Raw genomic sequence first — 20,354 nt, 5'->3', positions numbered from 1 at the left:
CAGGTCATAAGTAACTCCTGTGCTGATCAGTAGTGGGATCATGCCTATGAACAGCTACTGTATTCCAGCCTGGGCAACATAGTGAGACCTCATCTCTTACTTAAAAAAAAAAAAAAAAAAAAAGAAAAGAAAAAAAGTGTCCAGACCTGAGAGCTGCAGCAAATATTCCTGGCCAATGAATCTGTTTATTGTGCTTTCATGTTTTCAGGTTTATCTGTTTAACTGAAACTGTTGGAACAATTCCATCGTGACCACTTTAAATATTTTTCAACAAGTATATACACTTTAATATATGTACTTTACTGTATGTGGAATCATGATGTTTTATTTCTTTTTAAAACGCAAAGAGGTAGCAAGTCAGAGTCTTCCTTACAATCAGAGGATGCAGAAACAGATGACCTTTTAAGAGTCCTGAGCACAGAACTTGAATTTCTTGATTTGGATCTAATGAGTCCTGAGGAGAAACAGATTAGTTCCCCTGTAAGCCAGCCCTCAGAAGAGCTTGAGGAGGAAACCAACCGGATGCCCCAAGATGAACTGGGACGAGAAAGAGGGGACTTGGAGTCAGAAAACAGAGAGGAGGGACAAGAAAGGAGAGTATCAGACATCCAGTCCAAAGCAGGGATCTCCAGGCAGTTGCTGGTGTCCAGCACCACAGAGGACATTCTGTTTCAAAAGGATAAAAGTGCCCTGGTGTATCCCTTGGTAAGCGTAATGCTTTTAAATCTCCCCCAGCGCTTTGAGAGTATTGTGCAATAGGGGAATTTTATGCATGTGGGGGGAAAAATACTACCAGAAGGTTACGTTTTAAACTAATAATAGACTCGTGTCTTTTTTACTTTTTGGATGGAGTCTCGCTCTGTCGCCCAGGCTGGAGTGCAGTGTCACAATCTTGGCTCACTGCAGCCTCCACCTCCCATGTTCAAGCGATTTTTGTGCCTCAGTTTCCAGAGTAGCTGGGATTAGGGGCATGAGCCACCATGCCTGGCTAATTTTTGTTTTTTTAGTAGAGATGGGGTCTTGGCATGTTCGCCAGGTTGGTCTTGAACTCCTGACCTCAGGTGATCCACCTGCCTCGGCCTCCCAAAGTGCTGGGATTACAGGCATGTGCCACCGCTTCTGGCCTAGACTTGTGTCTTTTACAGTTCAGTTAAGAGCTCTGACTGGAACATGTGTGACTGAACATGAACTTGAGAGCTGCATCTGGGTTCAGTGGTATTGCTCAGCAGGCAGGAAATTCCAGACATAGTTTGTCTGTTGCATAGGGTGCTATGTCACGTGTGAGATTCAAACTCCATTCTGCACCTCTCCCCAGCTTCCTCCTCCCCCTTTCCTTCTCACTTCCTCTCCCTCTTCTTCCCCTGCCCTCCCCTTTCCCTTTTCTCTCCTCCCCTCCTGTCCCCTCTCCTTTTCCTCTATCACATTATAAAATGTGCCACCAATTCCACTCCTTCCCCTTCTTACCTCACCTCTTCTGCCTGGATATCTTCTTTTACTTATTTATTTATTTATTTATTATTATTTTTTAAGTTCTAGGGTACATGTGCACAACATGCAGGTTTGTGACATAGGTATACATGTGCCATGTTGGTTTAGTGCACCCATTAACTCATCATTTACATTAGGTGTTTCTCCTAATGCTATCCCTCCCCCTGCCCCCCACCCCATGACAGGCCCCAGTGTGTGACTTTCCCCACCCTGTGTCCAAGTGTTCTCATTGTTCAATTCCCACCTATGAGTGAGAACATGCGGTGTTTGGTTTTCTGTCCTTGTGATAGTTGGCTCAGAATGATGGTTTCCAGCTTCATTCATGTCCCTGCAAGGGACATGAACTCATCCTTTTTTATGGCTGTATAGTATTCCATGGTGTATATGTGCCACATTTTCTTAATCCAGTCTATCATTGATGGACATTTGAGTTGGTTCCCAGTCTTTGCCATTGTGAACAGTGCCACAATAAACATACATGTGCGTGTGTCTTTATAGTAGCATGATTTATAATCCTTTGGGTGTATACCCAGTAATGAAATCACTGGGTCAAATGGTATTTCTAATTCTAGATCCTTGAGGAATCATCACACTGTCTTTCACAATGGTTGAACTAGTTTACACTCCCACCAACAGTGTAAAAGCATTCCTGTTTCTCCACATCCTCTCCAGCACCTGTTGTTTCCTGACTTTTCAATGATTGCCATTCTAACTGGTGTGAGATGGTATCTCACTGTGGTTTTGATTTGCATTTCTCTGATGACCAGTGATGATGAGCATGTTTTCATATGTCTGTTGGCTGCATAAATATCTTCTTTTGAGAAGCATCTGTTCATATCCTTTGCCCACTTTTTGATGGGGTTGTTTGTGTTTTTCTTATAAATTTGTTTAAGTTCTTTGTAGACTCTGGATATTAGCCCTTTGTCAGATGGGTAGATTGCACAAATTTTCTCCCATTCTGTAGGTTGCCCGTTAACTCTGATGATAGTTTCTTTTGCTGTGCAGAAGTTCTTTAGTTTAATTAGATCCCATTTGTCTATTTTGGCTTTTGTTGCCATTGCTTTTGGTGTTTTAGACATGAAGTCCTTGCCCATGCCTATGTCCTGAATGGTATTGCCTAGGTTTTCTTCTAGGGTTTTTATGGTTTTAGGCCTAACATTTAAGTCTTTAATCCATCTTGAATTAATTTTTGTCTAAGGTGTAAGGAAGGGATCCAGTTTCAGCTTTCTACATATGGCTAACCAGTTTTCCCAGCACCATCTATTAAATAGGGAATCCTTTCCCCATTTCTTGTTTTTGTCAGGTTTGTCAAAGATCAGATGGTTGTAGATGTGTGGTATTATTTCTGAGGCCTCTGTTCTGTTCCATTGGTCTATATCTCTGTTTTGGTATCAGTACCATGCTGTTTTGGTTACTGTAGCCTTGTAGTGTAGTTTGAAGTCAGGTAGCGTGATGCCTCCAGCTTTGTGCTTTTTGCTTAGGATTGTCTTGGCAATGCAGGCTCTTTTTTGGTTCCATATGAACTTTAAAGTAGTTTTTTCCAATTCTGTGAAGAAAGTCATTAGTAGCTTGATGGGGATGGCATTGAATCTATAAAATACCTTGGGTAGTATGGCCATTTTCACGATATTGATTCTTCCTATCCATGAGCATGGAATGTTCTTCCATTTGTTTGTGTCCTCCTTTACTTTGTTGAGCAGTGGTTTGTAGTTCTCCTTGAAGAGGTCCTTCACATCCCCTTTAAGTTGGATTCCTAGGTATTTTATTCTCCTTGTAGCAATTGTTTTGCTCTCTGTTTGTCTGTTATTGGTGTATAGGAATGCTTGTGATTTTTACACTTTGATTTTGTATACTGAGACTTTGTTCAAGTTGCTCATCAGCTTAAGGAGATTTTGGGCTGAGACTATGGGGTTTTCTAAATATACAATCATGTCATCTGCAAACAGGGACAATTTGACTTCCTCTTTTCCTAACTGAATACACTTTCTTTCTTTCTCTTGCCTGATTGTCCTGGCTAGAGCTTCCAACACTATGTTGAATAGGAGTGGTGAGAGAGGGCATCCCTGTCTTGTGCCAGTTTTCAAAGGGAATGCTTCTAGCTTTTGCCCATTCAGTATGATATTGGCTGTGGGTCTGTCATAAATAGCTCTTATTATTTTGAGATATGTTCCATCAATACCTAGTTTATTGAGAGTTTTTAGCATGAAGGGCTGTTGAATTTTGTCAAAGGCCTTTTCTGCATCGATTTGAGATAATCATGTGGTTTCTGTCGTTGGTTCTGTTTATGTAATGGATTATGTTTATTGATTTGTGTATGTTGAACCAGTCTTGCATCCCAGGGATGAAGCCGACTTGATCGTGCTGGATAAGCTTTTTGATGTGCCGCTGGATTCGATTTGTCAGTATTTTATTGAGGATTTTCGCATTGATGTTCATCAGAGGTATTGGTCTAAAATTCTGTTTTTATTTTGTTGTGTCTCTGCCAGGCTTTGGTATCAGGATGATGCTGGCCTCCTAAAATAAGTTAGGGAGGATTCCCTCTTTTTCTATTGATTGGAATAGTTTCAGAAGGATTGGGACCAGCTCCTTTTTGTACCTCTGGTAGAATTTGGCTGTGAATTCATCTGGTCCTGGACTTTTTTTGGTTGGTAGGCTGTTGATTATTGCCTCAATTTCAGAGCCTATTATTGATCTATTCAGAGATTCAGCTTCTTCCTGGTTTAGTCTTGGGAGAGTGTATGTGTCCAGGAATTTATCCATTTCTTCTAGATTTTCTGGTTTATTTTCATAGAAGTGTTTATAGTATTCTTTGATGGTAGTTTGTATTTCTGTGTGATCGGTGGTGATATCCCCTTCATCGTTTTTTATTGCATCTATTTGATTCTTCTCTCTTTTCTTTATTACTCTTGCTAGCATTCTATCAATTTTGTTGATCTTTTCAGAAAACCAGCTCTTGGATTCATTGATTTTTTTTTTGAAGGGTTTTTTTGTGTCTCTATCTCCTTCAGTACTGCTCTGATCTTAGTTATTTCTTGCCTTCTGCTAGCTTTTGAATTTGTTTGTTCTTGCTTCTCTAGTTCTTTTAATTGTGATGTTAGGGTGTCAATTTTAGATCTTTCCTGCTTTCTCTTGTGGGCATTTAGTGCTATAAATTTCCCTCTACACACTGCTTTAAATGTGTCCCAGAGATTCTGGTACTTTGTGTCTTTGTTCTCATTGGTTTCAAAGAACATCTTTATATTGGCCTTCATTTTGTTATTTACCCAGTAGTCATTCAGGAGCAGGTTGTTCACTTTATATGTAGTTCTGCAGTTTGGAGTGCGTTTCTTAATCCCAATTCTAATTTCATTGCACCATGGTCTGAGAGACAGTTTGTTGTGATTTCTGTTCTTTTACATTTGCTGAGGAGTGCTTTACTTCCAGCTATTTGGTCAATTTTGGAGTAAGTGTGATGTGGTGCTGAGAAGAATGTATATTCTGTTGATTTTGGGTGGAGATTTCTGTAGATGTCTATTGGGTCTGCTTGGTGCAGAGCTGAGTTCAAGTCCTGGATATCCTTGTTAACCTTCTGTCTCTTTGATCTGTCTAATACTGACAGTGGGGTGTTAAAGTCTCCCATTATTATTGTGTGGGAGTCTAAGTCTCTTTGTAGGTCTCTAAGGACTTGCTTTATGAATCTGGGTGCTCCTGTATTGGGTGCATATATATGTAGGGTAGTTAACTCTTCTTGTTGAATTGATCCCTTTACCATTATGTAATGGCCTTCTTTGTCCCTTTTGATCTTTGTTGGTTTAAAGTCTGTTTTATTAGAGACTACGATTGCAACCCCTGCTCTTTTTTGCTTTCTGTTTGCCTGGCAGATCTTCCTCCTTCCCTTTATTTTCAGCCTATGTGTGTCTCTGCACATGAGATGGGTCTCCTGAATGCAGCACACTGATGGGTCTTGACTATTTTTCGAATTTGCCAGTCTGTGTCTTTTAATTGGGGCATTTAGCCCATTTAGATTTAAGGTTAATATTGTTATGTGTGAATTTGATCCTGTCATTATGATGTTAGCTAGTTATTTTGCCCATTAGTTGATGCAGTTTTTTCCTAGCATTGATGGTCATTACAATTTGTCATGTTTTTGCAGTGGCTGGTACTGGTTGTTCCTTTCCATGTTTAGTGCTTCCTTCAGGAGCTCTTGTAAGTCAAGGCAGGCCTGATGGTGACAAAATCTCTCAGCATTTGCTTGTCTGTAAAGGATTTTATTTCTCCTTCACTGATGAAGCTTAGTTTGGCTGGATATGAAATTCTGGGTTGAAAATTCTTTCCTTTAAGAATGTTGAATATTGGCCCCCACTCTCTTCTGGCTTGTAGAGTTTCTGTCGAAAGATCTACTGTTAGTCCGATGGGCTTCCCTTTGTGGGTAACCCGACCTTTCTCTCTGGCTGCCCTTAACACTTTTTTCTTCATTTCAACCTTGGTGAGTCTGAGAATTATGTGTCTTGGGGTTGCTCTTCTCGAGGAGTAACTTTGTAGTGGTCTCTCTCTTTCCTGAATTTGAATGTTGGCCTGCCTTGCCAGGTTGGGGACATCATCCTGGATAATGTGCTGAGGAGTGTTTTCCAAATGGGTTCCATTCTCCCCGTCACTTTCAGGTACACCCATCAAACATAGCTTTGGTCTTTTCACATAGTCCCATATTTCTTGGAGGCTTTGTTCCTTTCTTTTTCCTCTTTTTTCTCTAAACTTCTCTTCTCACTTTATTTCATTAAGTTGATCTTCAATCACTGATACCCTTTCTTCCACGCGATGGAATTCGCTATTGAAGCTTGTGCATGCATCATGTAGTTCTCATGCCATGGTTTTCAGCTCCATCCGGTCATTTAAGTCTTCTCTACACTGTTTATTCTAGTTAGCCATTCATCTAATCTTTTTTCAAGATTTTTAGCTTCCTCACGATGGGTTCGAACATCCTCCTTACGCTCAGCGAAGTTTGTTATTACCAACCTTCTGAAGGCTACTTCTGTCAGCTCGTCAAAGTCATTCTCTGTCCAGCTTTGTTCCATTGCTGGTGATGAGCTGTGATCCTTTGGAGGAGAAGAGGCACTCTGGTTTTTAGAATTTTCAGCTTTTGTGCTCTGGTTTCTCCCCATCTTTGTGGTTTTATCTACCTTTGGTCTTTGATGTTGGTGACCTGCAGATGGGGTTTTGGTGTGTATGTCCTTATTGTTGATGCTGATGCTATTCCTTTCTGTTTGCTGGTTTTCCTTCTAACGGTCAGGTCCCTGAGCTGCAGGTCTGTTGGAGTTTACTGGAGGTCCACTCCAGACGCTGTTTGCCTGGGTATCACCAGCGGAGGCTGCAGAACAGCAAATATTGCAGAACAGCAAATATTGCTGCCTGATCCTTCCTCTAGAAGCTTCCTCCCAGAGGGGCACCAGCCTGTATGAGGTGTGAGTCAGCCCGTACTGGGAGGGGTCTTCCAGATAGGCTATATGGGGGCCAGGGACCCACTGAGGAGGCAGTCTGTCTGTTCTCCCAGCTCAGATACTGTGCTGGGAGAACCACTGCTCTCTTCAGAGCTGTCAGACAGGGAGGTTTAAGTCTGCAGAAGTTCCTGCTGCCTTTTGTTCAGCTATGCCCTGTCCCCAGAGATGGAGTCTAGAGGCAGTAGGCCTTGTTGAGCTGCGGTTGGCTCCACCCAGTTTGAGCTTCTCCAGCTTCTTTGTTTACCTACCCAAGCCTCAGCAATGGCAGACACCCCTTTCCCTGCCAGGCTGCTGCCCAGCAGGTCGATCTCAGACTGCTGCGCTAGCAGTGAGCAAGGCTCCGTGGGCATGGGACTAGCTGAACCATGAGTGAGATATAATCTCCTGGTGTGCCGTTGGCTAAGACCATTGGAAAAGCGCAGTATTTGGGTGAGACTGTCCTGTTTTTCTAGTACAGTCTGTCATGGCTTCCCTTGGCTAGGAACGGGAAATCCCCTGACCCCTTGCACTTGCCGGGTGAGGCGAAGCCCCGCCCTGCTTCAGTTTGCCCTCCATGGGCTGCACCCACTTTCCAACCAGTCCTGGTGAGATGAACCAGGTAACTCAGTTGGAAACCCAGAAATCCCTGGTCTTCTGCGTCTGTCACGCTGGGAGCTGCAGACCAAAGCTGTTCGTATTCATGCATCTTGGAACGGAATTTATTTTTTCTCTGTCAATTATCTGGTCCATTCTGATTTTCCACGTAGGAGTAGCTCATGGAAAGCATACAGTTCAGTTCTCTAAATCTGTAATTGTGTGTAGAATCAGATGATTTCTAAGTATTGGGAGTTTAGGAAAACTTTCTCATAATCTTTGTTTCTTAATCCACCTAAGTCTCTCTGTCAGTCTTCCAAGTGGCATATGGATGTGAAACTCATTTAGCCATATATCATTGATCTTCAGAACCAGGAGAGGCATCAAGACAATCGCTAAAGGAAATGCGATGAGCTTGAGGGCTTTTTCCTTTTACTGACTTAAAGATGAGATGCAGCTAACAATAAGATGGGAATACAGTAGAAAGGAAGCAATGACTAAGAAGAGATATAAAAATGTATCTGGCGCCGGGCGCGGTGGCTCACGCTTGTAATCCCAGCACTTTGGGAGGCTGAGTCGGGTGGATCACGAGGTCAGGAGATCGAGACCACAGTGAAACCCCGTCTCTACTAAAAATACAAAAAAAATTAGCCGGGCGTGGTGGCGGGCGCCTGTAGTCCCAGCTACCGAGAGGCTGAGGCAGGAGAATGGCGTGAACCCAGGAGGCGGAGCTTGCAGTGAGCCGACATCGGGCCACTGCACTCCAGCCTGGGTGATAGAGCAAGACTCCGTCTCAAAAAAAAAAAAAAAAAAAAAATGTATCTGGCAGGTGTGGTGGCAAACACCTGTAGTCTCAGCTACTCAGGAGCCTGAGGCAAGAGGATGGCTTGAGCCCAGGAGTTCTGGGCCATAGGGTGCTATGCCGATCAGGTGTTCACACTAAGTTCATCATCAATATGGTGACCTCCTGGGTGTGGGGCTCCACCAAATGGGCTAAGGAAGGGTGAACTGGTCCAGGTTGGAAATGGAGCAGGTCATAAGTAACTCCTGTGCTGATCAGTAGTGGGATTGCGCCTGTGAACAGCTACTGTATTCCAGCCCGGGCAACAGAGCAAGACCTCTTCTCTTACAAAAAAAAAAAAAAAAAGAAAAGGAAAATAAAAAGAAAAAAAAAATGTCCAGACCTGAGAGCTGCAGCAAATATTCCTGGCCAATGAATCTGTTTATTGTGCTTTCATGTTTTCAGGTTTATCTGTTTAACTGAAACTGTTGGAACTTACAATTCCATCGTGACCACTTTAAATATTTTCAACAAGTATATACACTTTAATATATGTGTTTTACTATATGTGGAATCATGATCTTTTATTTCTTTTTAAAGAAAACCCAAAGAGATAGCAAGTCAGAGTCTTCCTTACAATCAGAGGATGTGGAGGATGCAGATGAGCTTTTAAGAATCCTGAGCACAGAACTTGAATTTCTTGATTTGGATCAAATGAGTCCTGAGGAGAAACAGATTAGTTCCCTTGTGAGCCAGCCCTCAGAAGAGCTTGAGGAGAAAACTGAGCCGATGCCCCAAGATGAACTGGGACGAGAAAGAGGGGACTTGGAGTCAGAAAACAGAGAGGAGGGACAAGAAAGGAGAGTATCAGACATCCAGTCCAAAGCAGGGATCTCCAGGCAGTTGCTGGTGTCCAGCACCACAGAGGACATTCTGTTTCAAAAGGATAAAAGTGCCCTGGTGTATCCCTTGGTAAGCGTAATGCTTTTAAATCTCCCCCAGCGCTTTGAGAGTATTGTGCAATAGGGGAATTTTATGCATGTGGGGGGAAAAATACTACCAGAAGGTTACATTTTAAACTAATAATAGACTCGTGTCTTTTTTACTTTTTGGATGGAGTCTCGCTCTGTCGCCCAGGCTGGAGTGCAGTGGCACAATCTTGGCTCACTGCAGCCTCCACCTCTCAGGTTCAAGCAATTCTTGTGCCTCAGTCTCCCAAGTAGCTGGGATTAGGGGCATGAGCCACCATGCCTGGCTAATTTTTGTATTTTTAGTAAAGATGGGGTCTCGCCATGTTGGCCAGCTTGGTCTTGAACTCTTGACCTCAGGTGATCCACCTGCTTCGGCCCCCCAAAGTGTTGGGATTACAGGCATGAGCCACCACTCCTGGCCTACACTTGTGTCTTTGGCAGTGCAGTTAAGAGCTCTGACTGGAACATGTGTGACTGAACATGAACTTGAGAGCTGCATCTGGGTTCAGTGTTATTGCTCAGCAGGCAGGAAATTCCAGACATAGTTTGTCTATTGCATAGGATGCTATGTCACATGTGAGATTCAAACTCCATTCTGCACCTCTCCCCAGCTTCCTCCTCCCCCTTTCCTTCTCACTTCCTCTCCCTCTTCTTCCCCTCCCCTCCGCTTTTATTTTTCTCTCCTGTTCCCTCTCCTTTTCCTCTCTCACGTTATAAAATTCCTCCTTCATGTCACCAATTGCACCCCTTCCCCTTCTTGCTTCACCTCTTCTGCCTTCATATCTTTTTAAATTTTTTGATTCATTTTTTTTTATACTTTAAGTTCTAGGATACATGTGCACAACGTACAGGTTTGTGACATAGGTATACATGTGCCATGTTGGTTTGCTGCACCCATTAACTCGTGATTTACATTAGGTGTTTCTGCTAATGCTATCCATCCCCCTGCCCCCCACCCCATGACAGGCCCTGCCCTGTGTCCAGGTGTTCTCATTGTTCAATTCCCACCTATGAGTGAGAACATGCGGTGTTTGGTTTTCTGTCCTTGTGATAGTTTACTCAGAAAGATGGTTTCCAGCTTCATCCGTGTCCCTGCAAAGGACATGAACTCATCCTTTTTAATGGCTGCATAGTATTCCCTGGTGTTTATGTGCCACATTTTCTTAATCCAGTCTATCATTGGTGGATATTTGGGTTGGTTCCTAGTCTTTGCCATTGTGAATAGTGCTGCAATAAACATACGTGTGTGTGTGTGTCTTTATAGTAGCATGATTTATAATCCTTTGGGTATATACTCAGTAATGGGATCACTGGGTCAAATGGTATTTCTAGTTCTAGATCCTTGAGGAATCGCCACACTGTCTTTCACAATGGTTGAACTAGTTTACACTCCCACCAACAGTGTAAAAGTGTTCCTGTTTCTCCACATCCTCTCCAGCACCTATTGTTTCCTGACTTTTTAATAATTGCCATTCTGACTGGTGTGAGATGGTATCTCACTGTGGTTTTGATTTGCATTTCTCTGATGACCAGTGATAATGAGCATGTTTTCATGTGTTTGTTGGCTGAATAAATGTCTTCTTTTGAGCAGTTTCTGTTCATATCCTTTGCCCACTTTTTTTGGGGTTGTGTTTTTCTTGTAAATTTGTTTAAGTTCTTTATTAGCCCTTTGTCAGATGGGTAGATTGCACAAATTTTCTCCCATTCTGTAGGTTGCCTGTTCACTCCGATGGTAGTTTCTTTTGCTGTGCAGAAGCTCTTTAGTTTAATTAGATCCCATTTTTCTATTTTGGCTTTTGTTGCCATTGCTTTTGGTGTTTTAGTCATGAAGTCCTTGCCCATGCCTATGTCCTGAATGGTATTGCCTAGGTTTTCTTCTAGGGTTTTTGTGGTTTTAGGTCTAACATTTAAGTCTTTAATCCATCTTGAATTAATTTTTGTCTAAGGTGTAAGGAAGGGATCCAGTTTCAGCTTTCTACATATGGCTAACCAGTTTTCCCAGCACCATCTATTAAATAGGGAATCCTTTCCCCATTTCTTGTTTTTGTCAGGTTTGTCAAAGATCAGATGGTTGTAGATGTGTGGTGTTATTTCTGAGCTCAAACACCGTGCTGGGAGAACCACTGTTCTCTTCAGAGCTGTCAGACAGGGAGGTTTAAGTCTGCAGACTTTTTTTCAACTATGCCCTGCCCCCAGAGATGGAGTCTAGAGGCAGTAGGCCTTGCTGAGCTTTGGTGGGCTCTGCCCATTTTGAGCTTCCCCGGCTTCTTTGTTTACCTACCCAAGCCTTAGCAATGGCAGATGCCCCTTTCCCTGCCAGGCTGCTTCCTGGCAGGTCGATCTCAGACTGCTGTGCTGGCAGTGAGCAAGGCTCTGTAGGTGTGGAACCTGCGGAGCCAGGTATAGGATATAATATCCTGGTGTGCCATTTCCTAAGACCATTGGAAAAGTGCAGTATTTGGGCGGGAGTGTCCCGTTTTTCCAGGTACTGTCTCTCACGGCTTCCCTTGGCTAGGAAAGGGAAATCCTCTGACCCCTTGCACTTCTCGGGAGAGGTGATGCCCCACCCTGCTTCTTCTCACCCTCTTAGTCTGCACCCACTGTCTAACCAGTCCCAGTGAGGTGAACAAGGTACCTCAGTTGGAAATGCAGACATCACCCATCTTCTGCGTTGATCACGCTTGGTGCTGCAGACCGGAGCTCTTCCTATTCGGCTGTCTTAGAATGGAAGCCCAATATATTTGTTAATATAACCACCACTCTCCACTGTTTCTTTTGAAATGCACCTTTATGTTATGTTGCTTATTAAAGCACAGTTAAGTTTTGCCGTATATATTTTCCCATATAAATTGCATAAATGCTCATCAAAAACTTAATATATGATGCCAAAGTGAAAAGCTGAGTCTTCTACATTCATTAGGGCAGTTCTCCCACCCTTTGCTAAGACATTGAAGTATTTTACCTAAGTCACACTTTTAACCTATCTGATTAATTTGCAGAATTTGTCTGATTCAGCATTATGGAATTGTATCATCTCTTTTGGTGCCACAAAATGCTAGGTAATGGCACTTTAGGTGCTTTGGATCGATCATTTACTCTTTTTTGGCTTTAGCCCAGTTATCAATAGACAGTGGGCTATAGTAGATTCTTATACTGTATATCCTCCAGCACTAGACTTTTATGGCTATTGAATGTGAAATTTGGGAAGCATGTCATTTTCAGAATTCCACACTAGCTCAGCAGTTTCACTCTGCTTTTTGTGTTGTGGCAGACTTGTATTTCAGTAAGCTTCTTCACCTTTTGATATCCCAGGATTCAAATGAAAAAAAAAAAAAAAAAGACAAAAATTAGTAGGGGAAAAGAATAGCTTAGTGCAGAGAAGGGAAATCTTCCTTTCTGTTCCTAAAGCCCCACAGTGTCACATCCTCTCATTCTGGCTGTTTAATTTGAAATCCAAGTGGCAAAGACAGAAGAAGACATGCTTTATGTCTTTGTCTTCTTATTTCTGTGTTTGTGCCAGTCAAGTGAGGTAAAAATTCATAATACATAGTGAAGGGTGGTTGGGAATAAAAGCACAAAATTAAGAAGGGCCTTGTTGAAATTTTGGAAAATTCTGTCTCATTCATTGAAACAGAAATGAAGCTGACTTTACAAAAATGTTGATGATAAAATTATAATAATTACAGTTATATGATAATAGTTCCAGATATGATAAAATTAAAGTAAGCACCAAATATTTTAATGACTATAATTATGATAATTAAACTGAGTCAAGTGATGAAATCAATGAAAACAGGAAAAAGTTATTTGCACTGAATAACTTTTGCTGTAATCCTAGCTACTCAGGAGCCTGAGGCAGGAGAATCGCTTGAAACCAGGAGGCGGAGATTGCGGTGAGCCGTGATCACCCCCATTGCACTCCAGCCTGGGCAACAAGAAGAAAACTCTGTCTCAAAACAACAACAACAACAACAACAAAACAGGAGACAATTATGTGCTATGAAATGAATCTGAATTTGGGCTAATATTCATGATGAACAAATTTTATATTTCATGAGGATATTCAGCCTTCCTTTGTTATCAGAAAAATGTAAACTAAAAATGAGATACCATGTTTTCCAATCATATTGATATTTTACTTAAAAAATAGCAAGTATTGGCAAATGTGAAGATGGCATTTTCATACACTTCTGTTAAATGAAATTGATGAATCCTTTTTGCAGGGTAATTTGGTAGAATGTATCAAAATTTCAAATACGTCACTTCTTTAACCAGCAACTTCACTTCTGGGATGTGATCCTACAGGAAAATATGACTTGTGTAAACACATACACATATGTGTTAAGAACATTTATTACATATAGTATATAACATACAATGGGCTAATAGGTTAAATATATATAATATTAAGTATATATATTTATGTTAAGGATTATTATATATATGTTACATATATATTTATGTATAAGGATGTTTATTATAGCATTGTAATATCAAAAAGTTGGAGGTGGCCTGAATCCTTAGCAATAAAGAAATAGTACAGTTGTCATACCCAGAAAATAATGTAGTATGCAATCATTTTAATAAATGAAGTTGTTAGACCTGAACTGTACTGATTATTTCACAATTAAAGTATATATTTAAAGCCTTTAGTTTGATGACACATCTTAAGCCAGTTTTGTTGGAATTCTCGTAACATCTGCTAAGTTACAAAAGGAAGCTAGCTACATGCTACATTGACACCGTACCTTGTTAGCAACAGAATTGCTAGTTATTAAATTTTTTTGTTTTTTGTTCTCAATGTATGAGTGCTAAAATACCAGATCCTCAAACTAATCTGAATATTGCCAAGAGATTGCACATGGGGGTTCATATTCTGTATAAGCATTTTGATATATTGGGTAAAACTTACTAAAATACATCAGAGGATCTTAGATCTACTGAACCAAGAGTTTGACAGCTCTTTTTGTAAAGAGCCAGTTAGCAAATATTTTAGGCTTTGTGAATTATAAAGTGAATAAGTATGGCTGGGTTTCAAGGAAATTTCCTTATGAAAATAGGCAGTGGGATGGATTTGGCCCACAACCACCAAATCCATTTGCTCATGCTTGTGCTAAAAGCAAGGTGCTGTTATGCAGTGAATCCTCTTTTTAAAGGTACCCTCCATGCATGCCATTATCCTTCCTTTTAAAAGATAATGTAGTTCAGTAGGAAGCACACCATATTTTTCAACAGTGGCTTCATATAATTTCAACAAATTTGGTTTACAAAATAAGGTTATTTTCTGCACTTGTCCCCTTTTATTCTTGTTATAGAATTCCATATTTTGACTATTACTTTGTACATTTGATGTGTATAAAATATTCTAGAGTTAGATGATTTTTATCAAGCAAGAAATACTTCTTCTGAAACTTATAGTCTTCCTTGGTCTTTATGTATAAGCAGGAGCAAAATGATAATCAGCTTATATAATCTAGAAATGTTCAAGAGGCCTTTTGGTTTTATAAGTTAATGAATTTTTTATTTAATACCTTCGTCTGGCATTTCAAAAATGCCATATAGATACCATTTTAAAAACTTTTAAAGGGTAAAAATATAGTATGTAGTTATATAAGAATTGAAAAATACAGCTAAACAAGAAGAAAATTAGATCATCTACAGTCATGCCCCTAGGTATGTTGGCCTTGAAAGAATGGTTTATACTCACGGATTCAGATTTCCTGTCCATTCACTCTTGAGCTGACAGCAGTAATTTTCACTCCCACCACTCTTCCAAGATTGTTGTTCTGAAGTTTACCACTGATTTGTAAATCTAGACATTGTTTCTTAGACCTCATTTTATTTAACCTGTCAGCAATATTGGACCCAATGGAAAACTCTCTCTTCCATAACAGTGTCGTCACTTGGCTTTCAGGATCTCACTCGCTCACCTGGCTTTTCTTCCTGCCTTTCTAGTCCATCCGTCACAGTCTGCTTTGCTTTCTTCCCATATCCCACCTTTTACACATTGATATGTCCCAGGACTCATATGTCCCAGGACTCAGTCCTCAATCTTCTTTCTCATGACTTTTACTACCTTGTGTGTGCTATTGATTTCCAAATGCATGTCTCCAGCCTAGATCTCTCTCCTTAATTCTAGACTTCTATACCAGTCTGCCTACTTGACATCTCTGTTTGATTGGTCACAAACTGTTGGGTATCACAAACTTACCAGGTCCAAGACTGGAGTACTGATACTCTTTCTCATACCTACCCCTCACATAGTCTTTCCTACTTGCATTAATGGCAACTCTTGCAGTTGCTCTGCTAGAAACCAAGGTGTCGTCCTTGACTCACCTCTCTCTCTGACATCTCACATCTAGTCTGTCAGCAGATCTTGTCAGGAGTACCTGAAGAATATATCCAGAAGCCAGTCATATCTTTCATGTCCAAGCCACCACCATCTGCTGTCTAGATGCATGTAATAGACTGTTAATTGGTTATTTCTGTTTTTTAAAAAGAATCTTCTTTTTGTCAATCCTTAACTCAGTGGCCGTATTTAAAACATAAGTCAGATGATGTCATTCCTCTGCTCAGACCCGTCTGATTGCTTCCCATTTCACTCTAGTGTCAGGGTTCCTCCTCATACCTAGAAGGCAACACACGATATGCCCTGTTCTCTCTCACTTAAACTTCTGTTTCTTATTCCCTTTGCTCTGCTTCAGCCACGCTGAACTTCTTGCTCTTCGTTATCTATCACAATGCTTAAACACCCCAGGCACACCTCTGTACTGGGCAGTTCCCTGTGTCTGGGATGCCTTTTCCTCAGATAGCCTCCTGGCTTTCTCTTTCCATTCCTTCAGTTCTTTACTGAAAAGCCCTTTTCTCAGTAAGGACTTTTCTGGCCATCCTAAAATTCCCACCACCCCTCCTCTCAAACCTGTAAACATTTCATTTTCCTGCTTTAGTTTTTCTCCCCTAACACTGTATATGTTGCCTAATCTATCTACTGTTATTGTGTTTATTTCACTCCCACAAGTAGGAGTAGGGCCTAGCATGCAATAAGTAGCTACTGAATAAATATTTATTAAATGAGCAACTGGAGTTTACCCTTCGATGTATTGTTTTAAACATTAGACTGATTCTCACGTAAAAAAAAAAAAAAAAAAGGCTTGACATGGGCTCATTCTAACACTTTTGCCTAGTGATTATGTGCATTTTTGGATTTTTTGGCTCTTTGTAGTAAGCTACATTCTTTATGTTAACAGTTTTCCATTTAGAGAGAAAAGCTCAACATTGTGGTTACTCACTATTTATTCTTTTACTAATGATCATGATAGTTTTACTTCTGATAAAATGGATCAAAGGAGTTACAGACTTCACTGGTAATTTATAAAGAAAATTAAAATATAAGGGTGGTAAATTTAATGGACTTAAAAATTGTTTCCAAGTGATTATGAACCTTCGGTATTTGAAGTTAAAAGACAAAGTTGGAATGTGTTGCTTTCTATAAGAGAGCTATGCTCATCAGGCAATCTGTATTCTGACAGAGCAGCTGTTGATCTTACATAGGGTTGTGGGAGCAGCAGACTTGAAGGATTGGCAGACTCTCAGCAGCATAAGAGGGTTGACATCATCTGGAGAAACATGGCTATCTGAGTGAGGCTGCTGTGGGTTAGATAACACTCCCAGGCTTGTGGATTGGAGTGAGTTTGTGTTCGATTGGCTGTCTTTCAGAAGCAGGTGGCCCACATTGATACTGGTTGGTGAGAGAGGCCAATGGTCACTGATTGATTGACTGTATTTAGAACTGGCTGTGGGTGGTTGCTTGTTACTACCATGGCTACAGGTCAGTTCTTTCCTAAGTTTGAGGCAACTTTAAACTGCAGTTTTCTGTTTAAAAGTTGTCTTCCATCAACTATGTTTAAAATGAAAATGGTTTCATATTCCAGAACTATAGACTTAATTTGGAAGTGTGGGTCAAGAGGAATTGTTTAATAATTGCTCTCAGGAAGATCTCATTTTTTTGATGCTTAGTCTTAACCAGAAGAATTCTCTACATAGTTAAAAACAAACAAAAAGCAATTATTAGTTTTGTTTCAGTTTTTGTTATTTTCAGAGACTTCTGCTAAACTCCTAATATAATCTCCAGTGGGAAATGTTTGTCTCTTTGTTAATGTATGTATTTATATGATAGTGATACTCTTTTTTTTATTCCTTAATCTTTTTTTGTTCACTTTCTGTTCCATGCAATGATAGTGATATAATGTGTGTTTACTTCATAAAAAAAAATTTCAATTTTCTGCTGGCAAATCCAGCTTTTTATATTAAGGCTAAATACTAGACTAAACATGTAGGAAATTTACCAAATTATTTTATTTTCAAACAAACTTATATAACTAATCAGAATATTGCTATTTTTGAACTATATATAATGACTATAATGACATTTAGGAATTTTAACAGTAAGATTTTTTTCTTCCCAAGACATTTTCCTGATTTCTTTCACGTAATATGTGCCTGTTATTTTTAAAACTTTGTTTAAACTGTTTAAACATTATTATATTTAGGACATGGATGAAACTGGAAAACATCATTCTCAGTAAACTATCGCAAGGACAAAAAACCAAACACCGCATGTTCTCACTCATAGGTGGGAATTGAACAATGAGAACTCATGGACACAGGAAGGGGAACATCACACTCCAGGGACTGTTGTGGGGTGGGGGGAGGGGGGAGGGACAGCATTAGGAGATATACTTAATGCTAAATGACGAGTTAATGGGTACAGGAAATCAACATGGCACATGGATACATATGTAACAAACCTGCACATTGTGCACATGTACCCTAAAACCTAAAGTATAATAAAAAAAAAAAGAAAACTAGACACTAAAAAAATAAATAAATAAATAAATAAAAATAATAAAACCCAAAACATAGCACAGATCTAAATATGAGTTTCATGTGTAAGAGTCATTGCCTATATGCAGTGGACTCCAGCTTTTTTTTTTTTTCTTTGTGATAGAGTCTCACTCTTTCACAGGGCTGGAGTGCAGTGGCAATCTCAGCTCACTGCAACCTCTGGCTCCTGGATTCAAGCGATTCTCCTGCCTCAGCCTCCCGAGTAGCTAGGACTACAGGCATGCCACCAATCCCAGCTAATTTGTGTATTTTTAGTAGAGACGGGGTTTCTCCATGTTGGCCAGGATGGTCTTGATCTACTGACCTCGTGATCCGCCTGTCTCAGCCTCCCAAAGTGCTGGGATTACAGGCATGAGCCACTGCACCCTGCTGACTCCAACTTTTTAGTGTAGCATTCATCTTCCATTCTTAGTTTCCTTGTGTTTTACACTTTTCCTTTCAAGTTCCTAGGAAACACCTAGACTCCATGGGACTAATCTTTGTGCTCTCATTCCATTCTCCAAGTAGAGTAGTTTTCTGTTTTTCCCTGGTGAGCTCCTCTTATATTTTGCCTCTTCTGTAATGCCTTCCTTGTGCTAAAATATAACTTTTCATATATCAACTTTTAAACTACACATTGTATCATAATTGCATATTACCTGGTTTTTGAGGCAGGAAATATATATTTATATGTTGTTGGTAATTCATAACTGTGTTTTTTAAATTAATGAATTGAGATGGGGAAGAGTTGGAATTTTACAAAATTTTTTTTATTCATTATCAGTAGAATTATTATAAAACATTGGCTTTTTATAGTTTTTTTAACTTCTGGTACTGCGTTACATATCAAGGAAGGAAAGAAATATGAAAATTAAAAATGGACCACAAAATAGTCTGTGATTACACCAGTGTTTGAGAAGGCTAATTTAGTAACTCATGGTCTGCTAACAAGGAGATGATGACAGCAGCTTAAGTGAAATAGGTGAGGATGAAAGAAGTTAAAATGTGTAAGTTCTTTATTTCTCTGAGAAAGAACATTTGCAGTGGTTACTTTTACTGGAAATAGAATAATGTAGTCTACCAAAGCTGGAGAATACTCAACTATATCGACGCTGAAAGACTGATTACAGTGAGGGCTGGTGACTTTGACAAGGAGCAGTTTCAATAAATAATTGCCGTGGAATCCTGACTATAGTGGATAAGCATAGACACCCCTTGAGGGAACCGTTATTGGGAAAGGCAATAGAGAAATGAGTGATAAATGAAGAAGAATGTGGGATTCAAGGGAATTTTCTTTCTTTTTTATTTTAAAATAGAAGCTTTTAGAATGTATTAGTATGCTGCTGGGAACGATATGGACAAGAAGAGCATGTTTATGAGATTTAATTTTGTTCGTATGTCTAAGTGTTTGAAAGCTCGATTCATTATCTTTTATAGATTTTTAGCAAACTAATTGTCCTTAAAGTGCTTATTCATGTAGAGTTTTATGGTAAGAGCTTGTTCCTTCAGCATTGTTTCAGAAATGTAACATATTAGTGTAACTGAACATATAAATGGTGACTTGAAATTTAAACTATCATATGCAGAGTATTTAAAATTGTGAAATAATAAACATGCAAACACTTAGGCCATACTGAATATAATTTAAACATCCCTTGATGAATAGGTATGATCTGCTAAGGTACTCTAAAATATCAGGTGTATCAACTTTATAGTTGTTTAGATTCTGGGGAGAAGGGGAAGGTTTTGTTCAAGTACTTTAGAAAAGCTAACTGTTGACAATCTATCACAGATTATTACTTCTGGATTATAAAGTTGTTTTTGGGTTTTTGTTTGTTTGTTTGTTTGTTTGAGACAGAGTCTTGCTCTGTCACCCAGGCTAGAGTGCAGTGGTGCGATCTCGGCTCACTGCAACCTCCACCTTCCAGGTTCAAGCGATTCTCCTGCCTCAGTCTCCTGAGTAGCCAGGATTATAGACGCCCGCCACCGCGCCCAGCTAATTTTTGTATTTTTAGTAGAGATGGGGTTTCACCATCTTGGCCAGGCTGGTCTTGAACTCCCAACCTTGTGATCCACCCGCCTCAGCCTCCCAAGGTGCTGAGTTTACAGGCTTGAGCCACTGCGCCCGGCCTATAAAGTTTTTTTTTAAATATTTAATCAGGTTGACCCACAATGGATTATAAT

At 40.1% G+C, this 20,354-nt stretch overlaps 1 protein-coding gene across 1 annotated transcript in view; it reads left to right on the top strand.

The window, feature by feature from the left end:
* Positions 1-20,354, top strand: part of LOC129463002 (putative coiled-coil domain-containing protein 144B) — a 67,556-nt gene that overhangs the window by 35,974 nt on the left and 11,228 nt on the right. The gene's annotated exons all lie outside the window — the stretch shown is intronic.

Source organism: Symphalangus syndactylus, chromosome 14 (assembly GCF_028878055.3).
Source record: "Symphalangus syndactylus isolate Jambi chromosome 14, NHGRI_mSymSyn1-v2.1_pri, whole genome shotgun sequence".
Classification (NCBI taxonomy): Eukaryota; Metazoa; Chordata; class Mammalia; order Primates; family Hylobatidae; genus Symphalangus; species Symphalangus syndactylus.
This window is presented reverse-complemented; position numbering and strand designations above follow the sequence as displayed.